Below are 14038 nucleotides of genomic sequence, written 5' to 3' on the forward strand. Positions count from 1 at the left end.
AAGTTGGCCGCTAACACCTGGAGACAGAGACGACTGCAGAGCTTGGGGGCACCGGCTGCCTGCCTGGCCGCTGCCTGTGGTTCCACCTCGAACTTCTTTTGCACCGTACGTAGCCAACCGTGCTAATCGGAGGTTCTCGCTCTTGCACAGCGAGCGAGTACGGTGCGGTGGAGGAGGTGGTGCATTCCAAGTTGGCGTGGTTGTTGCTTGGTGGTTGTGAGCCTCGTGGTGCCCCCCCCCCCAACACACACAGCTACTACGCCACACACTCACCGTTCCACCCGGGTTGAGTGGGGGGGAATGGCTCGCACAGCGGGCACGGCAAGCACGACGGGCACGACGGGCACGACGGACACAGTGGGCACGGCAGCCACGGCGGGCACGCGTGTCTTCCGCCTCTTGCCTCCTTCTCACCGCTGTCAGAATCGGTGAGAGTTCGTCTGCATTCAACCGTTTCCCTAACGATGCTGATTTAATTGTATTTATTTATTCATGCTCGTTTACCCAGGAAAGGCTCCAGACTTTTTCACGAGGGCCCTGCCAAGCTCTTGCAGTCGGTGGAGCAATTCTGCTGCTGCTGCTGCTGTGTATGACCCCAATGGAGCAATTTGCAGGTAAATCTTCAGCTTTGGGATGTTTGGCCAATGCCGCTCACACTACGCGTGTTCCCTGAGCTATGGGAGGAGCACATGGAGAAACAGGAGAACACCCATGCAGGGCAGGGGGAGAGAACACACAAACCCCACGCAGAAAGGTGCCCGAGCCAGGAATCGAACCCAGAATGTTCTTGGTGCGAGGCGCGAGCGTTACCCCTGGGGGTCACCCACCCTGACGCCCAGAGGTCTCTGCCACGTGGCCGATTTCATTTCATTTCAAAATAAAACGCTGCGAGAGGCGCGGTGCCGCAGCGACGGAGAATCCGCGGAGGGTTCCCCCCCCACCACCGCTCACGTCGGGGCCCACGAGAACCGCAGAGTTCATCCTGGGAGCTCAAATCCGGCGCAGCAAGGACGGCGGCTGCCGGGAGGCGGCTGTGGGGAGAGGGCGAGTGCCACGGCCAACGTGGCCCTGCGCCGTGTGCCGTGTGCAAGCGGGGACTTTGACTTGACTCGGATTTAGGTTGAGGGTTTCACAAACCGCAAAAAGCCGGGGCGCGTCACGGCGACCTGGCCCGGTGGCAGCACGCCAGGCGCCCTGGGCCCCTTCGTTAAACCCCGCCCGGTCTGCCTCGTCGCCGGGCCTTCGACAAGTCTCGGGCCAATGTGAAAACGACGTCGGGGCCAATATCTGTTTGCCTCTATATCCTTGGCGCTCAAAGAGTGAGAGCTATAATTTAGAATCACGTGAAAGCCAAAGAGTATGGATTCCTGCAGTCACGAAAGCTTCAAATCAAGAAGCGAAAGCCAATTGCGATAGTGTCGGCCTTGTAAGGAAGACAGAGAGTTCAGGAGATGTACACGCTAAGACCGTGGCCGTATCGATAAGAGTGCGAACAGAAGAAGACTGGCCTGGATCTCCCCCAGGTGAAGGAACCCTAAATAGGTCATCGCCGACGCGCATTGTCTGTATGGCTCAACTCAGCCGCTCGTCATTCCCAAGGGCTCTTGGTACTTTCTAGTCACCGCGGGAGGGAGGGTGGAGGTCACTCACTGCGGTCCCAGGCCAGTGTGGGACACTTTGCAGGTTGGCCTGGCCTGCTCCATGACCACAACGATGCGGCCAGCGCACGGCCACGGGAGGCCGGCATTCTCGCCGCGATCACGAGCGTAACAAATCGACGTTGTAGCAATTAGCGGCGGGCGGGCGCGGTGATTTCGGCACAGCGCTACGAGCCCGGCGAAAGCGGTTCGCGATTCCCGTCCATGGCCAACACCAGCGGCGAGAGATGCATCCCATCCGGGCCCGGCCCTCCTACCCCGCACCGCACGGTCAAGTCTGGGCCAAACAGCCGCAGCGCCTTGCGGTAGAAGCTCGCATCCAGCAGCGGCTGTACGGTGGGTTTTTTTTGGTCGTTTTACCGACCAGTGGCGCAAGACGTCCACGCAAACGAAGTTGTAAATCAACGACGGCAAACCCACCCGAGTGGCTCGCCAAGGGCACTTTACCCGTCGGTGGTGATGGACAGAATGAGCGAGGGAGGTGTGGTGTTTATTAAATGTATTTTGTTTGCCGTGAGAGCAGATTTAGTTTTGATTCGGTGGCAGCGGCTCTGTGGAAATACGGAGATCGCCCATCTTGGCCAAGGCTGGCGGTCCCACCTCGCGATCCCACCTCAGGATCCCACATCGCGATCCCACATCGTGATCCCACCTCGCGATCCTACCTCGCGATCCCACCTCGCGATCCCACCTCACGATCCTACCTCGTGATCCCACCTCGCGATCCCACCTCACGATCCCACCTCACGATCCCACCTCAGGATCTCACATCGCGATCCCACATCGTGATCCCACCTCACGATCCTACCTCGCGATCCCACCTCACGATCCCACCTCACGATCCCACCTCAGGATCCCACATCGCGATCCCACATCGTGATCCCACCTCGCGATCCTACCTCGCGATCCCACCTCGCGATCCCACCTCACGATCCTACCTCGTGATCCCACCTCGCAATCCCACCTCACAATCCCACCTCACGATCCCACCTCACGATCCCACCTCGCGATCCCACCTCGCGATCCCACCTCACGATCCCACCTCACGATCCCACCTCACGATCCTACCGGCAATACCAGCGTGCAATCCCACGTCGCAATCCCACGTCGCAATCCCACCGTGCAATTCAATGTCGCAATCCCACCATGCAATCCCACCTCGCAATTCTCCCTTCTCCATCCCCCCACACAATCTTCCCCTCTCAATCCTGCCTTGTAATCCCACCTCGCAGTCTTCCTCTCTCAATCCACCTCTCAATCCTCCCCCCCCTCTCCATCTCACCTCGCAATCCCATCCCCACCCAGTCCCTCTCCTGCATCAAGCCGTGGCTCTATCAGGTTCGCGTGTTCCCCACTCCGTCTGAACGATGATCGCGGGTCTCCGGGTGTGATATTGGCCATCGCGCTCCGGACCCGGCAACCCGTGTGGGATTCCCGCTCACAAACAACGAGTGACGACGATCTGAACCGGTCCTGGGCCTGCCCCTTGGTCGACTCAGCCTTAAAGCCAGTGTGGTGGTGTGTGCGGACAGCAGCACTTTGAACACGAACGTGGCGGGACGGACGTAGGTCCACGAGTGGCCACGGGTCCCTTCGCGCGACACCCCGGGCTGACGTCACACCGGTGGCTCGCTAACAGCACTTGCCCCGGCGAGCCTGTGTGGACTACAGGGGGATCTTTGACTTTTGTGTGTGAGCGGGGTACCTCGTGGTGGGGGTGGTCGTAGTCGGGTGCGGAGTGCAACAAAATTTAATTAGGGGTTTTTTTTTTCGAGAGAGCTCATTTGCATGCACGTGGTGCGCGAAACGTCGGACATGGCGCCGAACAATAAATAACACGCGGGCATCGACGCAGAAACCCGCACGCACCTGCGAGCGGCATGCAGGCGCTCGGTGGGCCGTCCCTACCTGTGGGCGTTCACTTGTCCTGGCACGGCCGCCACCACCTCTACCTGGGCACCTCACCTGGGCACCCCACCTGGGCACCTCACCTGGGCACCTCCACCTGGGCACCTCACCTGGGCACCTCACCTGGGCGGCAGCGGAGACAGAGACGCCGACGACGACGACGCCGTTAGCGCACAGGAGGAGCGAGCCGCGTGCACGTGGAGACACAGAGAGAGACACAGAGAGAGAGACGTAGAGAGAGACACAGAGAGAGAGAGAGACACCGAGAGAGACACACAGAGAGACACAGAGAGAGAGAAACACAGAGAGAGAGAGAGACACAGAGAGAGAGAGAGACAGAGAGAGAGAGAGACACAGAGAGACACAGAGAGAGACACAGAGAGAGAGAGACAGAGAGAGACACCGAGAGAGAGACACAGAGAGAGACACAGAGAGAGAGACGCAGAGAGAGACACAGAGAGAGAGACACAGAGAGAGACGCAGATAGAGAGACACAGAGAGACACAGAGAGAGAGACACAGAGAGAGAGACGCAGAGAGAGACACAGAGAGAGACACAGAGAGAGAGAGACGCAGAGAGAGAGAGACACACAGAGACACAGAGAGAGAGAGACACACAGAGAGAGGCACACAGAGAGACACAGAGAGAGATACAGAGAGAGACACAGAGAGAGACACAGAGAGAGACACAGAGAGAGAGACACAGAGAGAGAGACACAGAGAGACACAGAGAGAGACACAGAGAGAGAGACACAGAGAGAGAGACACAGAGAGAGAGACAGAGAGAGACACAGAGAGAGACACAGAGAGAAAGACACAGAGAGAGACACAGAGAGAGACACACAGAGAGAGACACAGAGAGACACAGAGAGAGAGACACAGAGAGAGACACAGAGAGAGACACAGAGAGAGAGACACAGAGAGAGAGACACAGAGAGAGACACAGAGAGAGAGAGACACAGAGAGAGACACAGAGAGAGAGACACAGAGAGAGACACAGAGAGAGACACAGAGAGAGAGACACAGAGAGAGAGACACAGAGAGAGACACAGAGAGAGACACAGAGAGAGACACAGAGAGAGAGACACAGAGAGAGAGACACAGAGAGAGAGACACAGAGAGAGAGACACAGAGAGAGAGACACAGAGAGAGACACAGAGAGACACAGAGAGAGACAGAGAGAGAGACAGAGAGAGAGACACCGAGAGAGAGACACAGAGAGAGACACAGAGAGAGACACAGAGAGAGAGAGACACAGAGGCATTAGAGCCTTTCCTGAATCTCATAAGGCGGAGACTCAGCGGCCTGGTGCTGAGGGAACCAAGCGTCAAGTTGGTCCTGACGGCATACGCCGACGACGTCCTCCTCATCCTGCGCTCCCTGGCTGATGTCACCCTGCTGCACGAGTGCCAGGAGGTCTTTTCGAAAGCCTCCTCATCAAAAATGAACTGGCAAAAGTGCAGCGGCCTGCTGGTTGCAGCGTGGGACATGACCGAGTGTCCCGAGAAGGCAAAAGCCATCAATTGGAGCACAACATCGCTGCACCACTTGGGAGTGTTCCTCGGACCAGAGGAGGAACCACCGCAGAGGAACTGGGTCGAGCTGGAGGAGAGGGTGAAGGAGCGGCTGGCCACCTGGAGTCGCCTGTGCAAGTTCCTCACCTTCAGGACAAAGACGTTGGTGGTGAACCAGCTGGTGACGTCCATGCTGTGGCACCGACTCTTCTCCCTGCACCCCCCCCATGAGCCTCGTCAACGCACTTCAGAAGCGAGTCCTCGACTTCTTCTGGTCGGGTGGAGGAAACTGGGTCGCGGCTGGGGTCCTGGCCTGCCACTGGACGAGGGCGGTCACGGGCTGGTGTGCGTGCGGAGTCAGCTGGCCACCTTCCGACTGCAGGCAGCGCAAAAGTTCCTGCATGCCGCCCATGCACCGGCCTGGAGCGTCACGGCCTCCTTCCTCCTGAAACAGCTGGGGGGTCTGCAGTGCTCCAAGCAACTATTCTACATGGACCTGCAGGGCCTCCCACTGAGACAGCTGCCACCCTTCTACAGAAGCGTCCTGCAGACATGGAGCTCCCTCGCCGTCAGGAGGCTGAACCAACCGCGATCAGCCGAGGATCTGGTCTTCGAACCGATCCTCAGGAACCCACAGACAAAGCTGCCATCCACCACCACCACTGGCATGGAGAGGCGCCTCGCCAACGCGCGGCTCACCAGGATGGGAGATCTGGTGGAGCCTGAAACACGGGGCCAGTGGCTCGGACCAGCAGACGTGGCCGCAAAGACAGGGCTGCAGTCGCTCCGGGTGGCTGCCCGGATCCTGGCCAAAGCCAAGGGGGCCTTCTCAGCGGCAGCGGGGAGAACGTCCCCATCGGCATTGGGGATGACGAGGCCCCTCTCGACCCCCCTCCACCGGAGCTCTCAGTCGTGCCACTGCCGACAAACGAAGGCGGATCACAACCTGTGCCGGCTAGAAGACCTACCGGAGGTGGCCTTCGCAAATGTAAAGAGGAAGGTGCTCTACTCCTACATGGTCCGGTTCCATCAAGAGGACACCCTGAAGAGCCACAAGGACCATGCCTGGAGGAAAGCCCTGCCCTGCGTCTCTCCGGAGAGGCCTCGCTGGAGGCAACTCTACTGCAGACCGACGTACAACCGCATCGGTGACTTCAGCTGGAGCATCGCCCATGGCACCGTTACCACCAACGTCTCCCTGGCGCGCTTCACCGACACGTCCCCGGAGTGCCGGTTCTGCGGTAAAGTGGAGACGGTGGCGCACCAATACGTGGAGTGCAAGAGCCTGGACTCGCTGTTCAACGTCCTGAGAAACATCCTCCTAAGGTTCAGCCTCCACTTCTCCCCGACGGTCCTCATCTTTGGATACCCGAAGGGCGACGGACCCCAACATCTTCAGGGGCTGGTCAACGTGCCCTTCGGCTACGCCAAGCTCGCCATATACAGGGCGAGGAAGGTGGCCCTGGAGGGGCAACGTCCAGCCAGCAGCCTGGGCATCTTCCACGCTCTGGTCGGAGCCAGGGTGTGGCTGGAGTTCCGCCACGCGCGGCTGACCCACGCCGTGCCGGCCTTCAAGGAGCAGTGGGCGCTGGAGGAGGCCATGTGCTCGGTGGCAGATGACGGAGAGCTCTGCATGCAGATATAAGCTACCCGTCGGAGGCCGTTTGACTGTGGGAAGGGCTGCGTGCAGATGCAGCACTTGTCGTAGTTATAAAGAAAAAAGAGAGAGCGAGAGGGCCAAATGGAGTAGGAAGAGAGGGGGCAGAGAGAGAGGGGGGGGGGGGGGCGGAGAGGGGGGTAGAGAGAGAGGGAAGGGGAAAGAAAAAAAGAAAACAATTTTTTTTGGGTCTTTCATTTAAAAGGGGGGGGGTTACATAAAGCAAAGCATTAAAACAAAAAACAAAAAAACGAAATGATGAACGGAGCAAAGTGCCGACTACACGGAGCATCTTCTTGTTTCTTCTGATCGTAAAAAAAAGAGAAACACAGAGAGACACAGAGAGACACTGAGAGAGACACAGAAAGGGGCTCTTCTTGGGAGTCGTCTCTCGCCCGAGCCGTCGCGAGGCGAGTCGCTCGCGAGATAAGGCGACAGGTCGGAGCAGCCTGCAGCAGCAGCAGCCTGTATGCCTGCCAACAGCAGCAGCAGCCTGCATGTCTGCCAACAGTAGCAGTCGCCAGCAGCCTGCATGCCTGCCAACAGCAGCAGCCTGTATGCCTGCCAACAGCAGCAGTCGCCAGCAGCCTACATGCCTGCCAACAGCAGTCGCCTGCATGTCGACTTTACCCCCCGCAGGTCACGTGCACATTGTCCGGCATCGTCTACGGTCGCAAACCACCACTCGCCCTCCCCCCGTCGCCACCACCACTCGTCATTGCAAGCAGACCGACGTTTCGCGCGACGCCCCTGGGCGAGGGAACAGCGCGAGAGGTTCCTGTGCTGCTCGGGACGGAGGTCCCCCCCGCCCCCCTGCCGACGACGACGAGGAGGAGGAGCGCACCCCGAGAGCGACGTCGGTGCGACGTCCACACGCGGGTGTTGAGAGTTGACACGAGCAGCAGCAGCAGTGGGGAGAAGTCGCGCCGCTTGTGGGCCCCACGGCCTCGTCTGGGACATCACCGGGGGCCGCTCGGGAGGCCCGCGAGGGTCGAGGCCGAGCACGCGGGCAGGGGGGAGGGGCAGGGGGGGGCCTTCAGTCCAGCAGTGGATAGACAATGGCTGCTGATGAGAGAGGTGGTGATTGTTGGTGGTGGTGGTGTTGTTGGGAGTGGTGGTGATGGTGGTGATTGTTGGTGGTGGTGTTGATAGTTGTGGTAATGTTGATGTTGATAGTGGTGATGTTGATAGTGGTGATGTTGATAGTGATGTTGATAGTGATGGTGATAGTGGTGATGTTGATAGTGATGGTGATGTTGATAGTGGTGATGTTGATAGTTGTGGTAATGGTGGTGATGTTGATAGTGGTGATGTTGATAGTGGTGATGTTGATAGTGGTGATGTTGATAGTCGTGGTAATAGTGGTGATGTTGATGTTGGTGGTGATGTTGATAGTGATGGTGATGTTGATAGTGGTGATGTTGATAGTGGTGATGTTGATAGTGGTGATGTTGATAGTGGTGATGTTGATAGTTGTGGTAATAGTGGTGATGTTGATGTTGGTGGTGATGTTTGTGGTGATGGCGAAGTTGAAACTTTGTGAGACGCCACAGAACGCTGCGCAGCGCCCCGACGGCCGCGTGGACTCTGAACCCCGCGACTCGAGTGGTGGCGGTGGCGGGGTCCCGTGACGACGACGATGGTGGTGGATGACGATGGTGGTGGTGGATGATGACGGTGGTGGTGGTGGATGACGATGGTGGTGGTGGATGACGATGGTGGTGGTGGATGATGACGGTGGTGGTGGATGACGATGGTGGATGACGATGATGGTGGTGGTGGATGATGGTGGTGGATGATGATGGTGGTGGATGATGATGATGGTGGATGATGATGGTGGTGGAGGTGGTGGATGATGATGGTGGTGGATGATGATGGTGGTGGTGGATGATGATGGTGGTGGTGGATGATGATGGTGGTGGATGATGATGGTGGTGGTGGATGATGATGGTGGATGATGATGGTGGTGTTGGATGATGATGGTGGATGATGATGGTGGTGGTGGATGATGATGGTGGTGGATGATGATGGTGGATGATGATGGTGGTGGATGATGATGATGGTGGTGGTGGATGATGATGGTGGTGGATGATGATGGTGGTGGATGATGGTGGATGATGATGGTGGTGGATGATGGTGGTGTTGGATGATGATGGTGGATGATGATGGTGGTGGTGGATGATGATGATGATGGTGGTGGATGATGATGGTGGTGGATGATGATGGTGGTGGATGATGATGGTGGTGGATGATGATGATGGTGGATGATGATGATGGTGGATGATGATGATGGTGGATGATGATGGTGGTGGATGATGATGATAGGGCTCGTCCCTGCACTACCGCTCCACTGCTAGACGAAGGCGACCATCCCCAGCTTGCACCGCGCTACTCAGCGCGGGTCGCTGAGCACGGGCAAGGGGCGAGCGGGGCCGGTTCGTCACTGCGCTCGCCACTGACGTTAGCCGGGAGTGGGGGGGGCTAGGGGGGTCGATGTCGGCTCTCCGCACCCAAATCACCGCTCCACCGCTCCCCGTGAGCCCGCGGCCACGGCTCGGGCGGCGTTCGGAGATCCTCGCGGGGTGCGTGGGGGGTCGGCAGCCGCGGTGCGGGACGCAGACTGCTGCTGCTACTGAAGCAACAGGTGCAGCTGTGTGTTCTAGACACACACGTGCGTAGTCTAGACTACACACGTGCGTGTCTAGACTACACACACACGTGTGTGTATAGACTACACACACACGTGTGTGTATAGACTACACACACGTGTGTGTATAGTCTAGACACGCACGTGCGTAGTCTAGACTACACACGTGTGTGCCTAGACTACACACACACGCGTGTGTATTCTATACACACACGTGTGTGTCTAGACTACACACACGTGTGTGTATATTCTAGACTACACACGTGTGTGTATTCTAGACTACACACGCGCGTGTGTATTCTAGACTACACACGCACGTGCGTGTGTATTCTAGACAGATGGCCCACTAGAGTACAGAGATAAGAGATCGTCAGCACCTCGAGGCGTCTGAGTCCACACGTCCCGCACCGCCCTCGAGGCGCCCCATCCCCAGGGCGCACGGGAGCCGTCGCCCTCGCCACCAACCCCACGCCGCACGAAGCGAGGAGGGTCACGAGACATCGGTGGGGTGTCTATAAATGGATCGCCCCCTCGCTCTTCGTAGAGCCCCCAGCCCCTTCTAGGCCGGGCCGCGAGTGCAGAGGTCGTCAGGCTGGGGGGGGGGGGGGGGGGGGCACGCGGGGGGGGGGGGGTGGCCTGAGCCCACGCCTGGCCGCCTTTGTCTCTCCACCGCTGCTGATGTTAACACGCCGCACCACGTGCTCTATTGTACGGCTGAGTCGACCTGAGTAGGCCAGGTGTGTGTGTATATTTATAGACAAACGCAATGTGTACTGTATATATTTATACATAGACACAATGTGTGTATCTGTATACACAACCGGGAGCAAGCAGCTCGGACCAGCAGCAGCAGCAGCTCCCCGTGTTTACCTGGGCACGGGGCGGGGGGTCGCTTGGCCCGGGGGGGGGGGGTCGCTTGGCCCGGGCAGGGTCACTCGCGACGATACCCGCGGCACAATCCCGGGGCCGTGGCGGCAACTCCGAGACGCAGCTCCGAGCGTGTCCCTGGCTCCCCCCTCCTCCTCCTGCTGTTGTCGTCCAGCACGGATGGGGGCCACCAGGTCGTGGGTTCGCCCTCGGCGCTGCTTCTTTGTGTCGCTACCCGCCTCTTCACCTCGTCGTTATCGCGCCCGCCCGCCCACCTTCGCCGGGCTGAGCAAACAGGAGACTCGCCAGGAGCGGAGTTCTCGAGCCCAGCCGCGCGCGTCCACTCCGACGCCTTTTATAGCGCGCGGCCTCCCACGGAGAGCCGAGCGGGCCCCCGGCACAGCGCACGAGTGGCGAGCGGTGCCATCCGCGGGTCACGACAGAACACGCGTGTGTGTGTCTGTGTGTGTGTGTCCGTGTGTGTCTGGGTGTGTGTGTGTCTGTCTGTGTGTGTGTATGTGTCCGTGTGTGTGTCTGTGTGTGTGTGTCCGTGTGTGTCTGTGTGTGTGTGTGTCCGTGTGTGTCTGTGTGTGTGTGCGCGTGTGTGTGTGCGCGTGTGTGTGTCCGAGTTCTATATCCAAAAGAAAGGACAAAACGATCTCTCTCGCACACAGTGGGCGCCAGTGTTGTTCGCCACGGAGCACGATGCAGGGGTCGCGACTCGCAGCGAAATCACGAGTGGCGAGATCGTCACCGCCGCCGCCGTCACCACCACCACCCAGGCCACGGCCTCGGCCTCAACAGCGGAATCGGCGCGACTCCTTCCCCAGCGGCACACGGCCCCGGTCGGGAGGCGAGGGGGCGACCCGGGCCGAGTCTCGAGTCGCTGGGCAGCTCCAGGGCCGCACCGCAACGTGCCCCCCCCCCGCTCATTGGGTTTCGCGTCTTAATATAGACGGTGACTGGCTACTGGATACCAGCGAACGGGTTGGCCACGCGCGTCTCCACGGAATGGAAGTGGAGCCCCCCCCCCCACGAGGTCCCCCCCCGAGCCCCCCCTGCCGAGCTGCGGATGTCCTCTGCCAACTCTTCGCTCTCTCTGGCTCATCAAAGCCTCGCAGCAGCGGTGGGGTTCCGTGGGTTTCCAATTGCAAGTTTAGTTTCGCGGAAAGTACAAACTACTCAAATAAACTCGGTAATCACAGCCAGTGAACATCTCTGCATGGCTCAATTAGTCGCCGTTGCAAAACCTCCACGGATTCTTTGTAAATTAAACTGCTGTTTAAGAATCACAAAACAACGTTGCCATTTTTGGTTTTACTAAACGCAGAGATTGTGTGGCCGTGCAATGTTGAACGGCCCACGTGGATGAGCGGTTTGCATTCAGTTCTCTAAATAGAGATGATATACGGACCCCAGCAGGGGTGTGCAGGCGGTGCAACTGCACCAGGGCCCACGAGGCGGATCGGGGACCCGAGGCCCCAAAGTTTACGTTCACGGGATATGTTTGCCTGTATCAAAGTACGAAAAACAAGGCGAGGTTTTACCCGTTCTGGCAATAAAACAGCAAGTGTTAAGATGTCCAAACAACAAATAGAAACCTTTTTGCACGGAGTCAAGTCTGCATGAACCACGCGTACTTGTGGTGAACACGTCTAAACAAAGATGCTTTGATAATTAATTACAGGGTGCTTCAAAAAAATGTTAACACTTCCGACAATTTGCAACAACGTCACAAGGAACATGGCTCCGGGCTCTGGAGAGTGGAGACCACCTGGGGAAGATTCCAGGCAAGGTGTTGACCACGATGGCGAACAAGTGGAGACTCTTTGACTTTCGGAAGCTATTACCATTACATTTGTTATCATGTTACAATGTATTATCCGTTTTTTCCCATTAAAGAGATAGTCCTATAATATGTATTAATATTTTTTTGAAGCACCCTCTGTATGCATTGTCTCGGATGTAGGCCAATCAGCGAGCACATCCGAAGGCCGACACCCAAGCACACGAGGGGGTGGCCGGCCAGCACTACGCCCGACCCCGCTTTGTCTCCCCAGTGAGGGTGTGTTTACACACCACACCGGGTATTTGAGGCCGAGTCGACCTAAGGGTAGTCCACTACTGGTTCAGATAACCGTCATTGGTGTTGACCGTGAGCGGGAATCCAATTCGGGTCTCCGGGGTTCGTAGTGCTAATCGCTACACTACCATGTTCCGGACACACGTACACGTGTAACACACACAACAATAACAACCGCCATTCGCCACTAAGTGACGGTGACGTCACCACAACGCTTGTGCCAAGCTATGTGCACCTTGTGGCCACGTGAAGTGTCGAACGCCCGCTGGCAGGAGGTCACGGGGCAGACCCAGGTACCATGGGTCGACTGACTGAGATGACCGAGATGACTGACTGATGCAAACACTTGTGCCCCCTACTGTGCCAACTTGCTGTGCTTTAGCCACCTGGCACTCTGCTCGTTGTTGTGAGCGTCGCTCCTCCGCCCTCCGTTGTTGTTGGAGGGCGACTGCCTCCAACTGCCCAGTAGCAGCAGCGTCCTTCACGAGCCTCCTCCACAGAGGCCGATCTTGACACCGCTAGTACCAGTCATCGGCAAGTCCACTCAGCTCCACGTCCTCCCGTACCACATCACTTCATCTCTTCTCCAGCCTGTGCCGCGCCCGTTTAGCCCCCTCGATCCGGCCGAACAAAAGCTGTTTCGGCATGCGGTGGCTGGGCATGCGGGCTACATGACCCAGTCAACGCAGCCTTGCCCGCCGGAGGAGCTCACCGATGGGACCTTGCCCAGATCTTTCAAGGATTTGTGAGCTCCTCACACAATCCAGCCTGGTTAAACCCAGGATGGATCGTAGGCAGGCCAGCCTAAATGTTTCTAACCGGCAAAGATGTTCCATTAGGGGGGGTCCACGTTTCGCAAGCGTAGAGAAGGGAGGTAATGACCGTTGCCGAGAAGACCTGAAGCTTCGTGCGGAGCGACAGACCAGGTAGCTTCCACACAGCGTTACGCAATCAATGAAAAGATATTGCCGCTCGACTGATTCGGAGTGAGACCTCTGCTGTTAAACCGGAGCCAGTCATAAGCACACTGCCCAGGTATGGGAAACTCTCCACTCCCTCCACAACCGCCCCATCACCGATTGGGAGTTGTGCACACACACACGCACGTGAACACACGCACACACTTGTACACACACACACACGCACGTGTACACACGTGTACACACGTGTACACACACACACACGTGTACACACACACACGTGTACACACGTGTACACACACACACGTGTGCACTGCTGTAGAGAGCACCCTGCACCACCCACTGAGGTTCGACACCCGCACGGGGGCTGCGCGAGAGCCGCTTCGCATCGCGCGCTCACCGGCCCCGTCCCATGACGAACCGGCGGGACGCATCGCGACGCGCGGGGCTACAACCCCAGGGACGCGTCGCGGGGGGGGGGGGATTGCGCCGAGCTCCCAGGGGAGGGGGTGACCCTCCTCGCTTCGTGCGGCGTGGGGTTTGTGGCGAGGGCGACGGCTCCCGTGCGCCCTGGGGGATGGGGCGCCTCGAGGGCGGTGCGGGACGTGTGGACACAGACGCCTCGAGGGTGCTGACGATCTCTTATCTCTGTACTCTCTAGCGGACCATCTGTCTATGGGGGGCGGAGCGGGTTCGGAGGCATCCGTCCCCCCGTGTGCCCGGTGCAACGCGAGGAACATCGAGGGTGAATCGTGCACACCCCCACCCACCTCCCTGCTTGCAAG

The 14038-nt window shown here is 58.3% G+C and overlaps 1 protein-coding gene across 2 annotated transcripts in view; it reads right to left on the reverse strand.

Moving 5' to 3' along the window:
* LOC116950710 (zinc transporter ZIP5-like) overlaps positions 1-11205 on the reverse strand; it is a 44999-nt gene extending 33794 nt beyond the window's left edge. Inside the window, exons 1-2 of one of the 2 annotated variants that reach the window (XM_032968704.2) lie at positions 10254-11205; positions 3567-3689 (exon numbers count right to left, since the gene is read on the reverse strand). The gene's annotated coding sequence lies outside the window, so the exon portion shown is untranslated. Of the gene's footprint in view, positions 1-3566; positions 3690-7580; positions 9439-10253 lie in introns of those variants that run through there. The other variant, XM_076068670.1, reaches the window with a different exon arrangement.
* Between the last annotated feature and the right edge of the window lie 2833 nt (positions 11206-14038).

This window comes from Petromyzon marinus, chromosome 2 (genome assembly GCF_048934315.1).
Source record: "Petromyzon marinus isolate PM22_M1 ecotype Great Lakes invasive population chromosome 2, UKy_Petmar_22M1.pri1.0, whole genome shotgun sequence".
Classification (NCBI taxonomy): domain Eukaryota; kingdom Metazoa; phylum Chordata; class Hyperoartia; order Petromyzontiformes; family Petromyzontidae; genus Petromyzon; species Petromyzon marinus.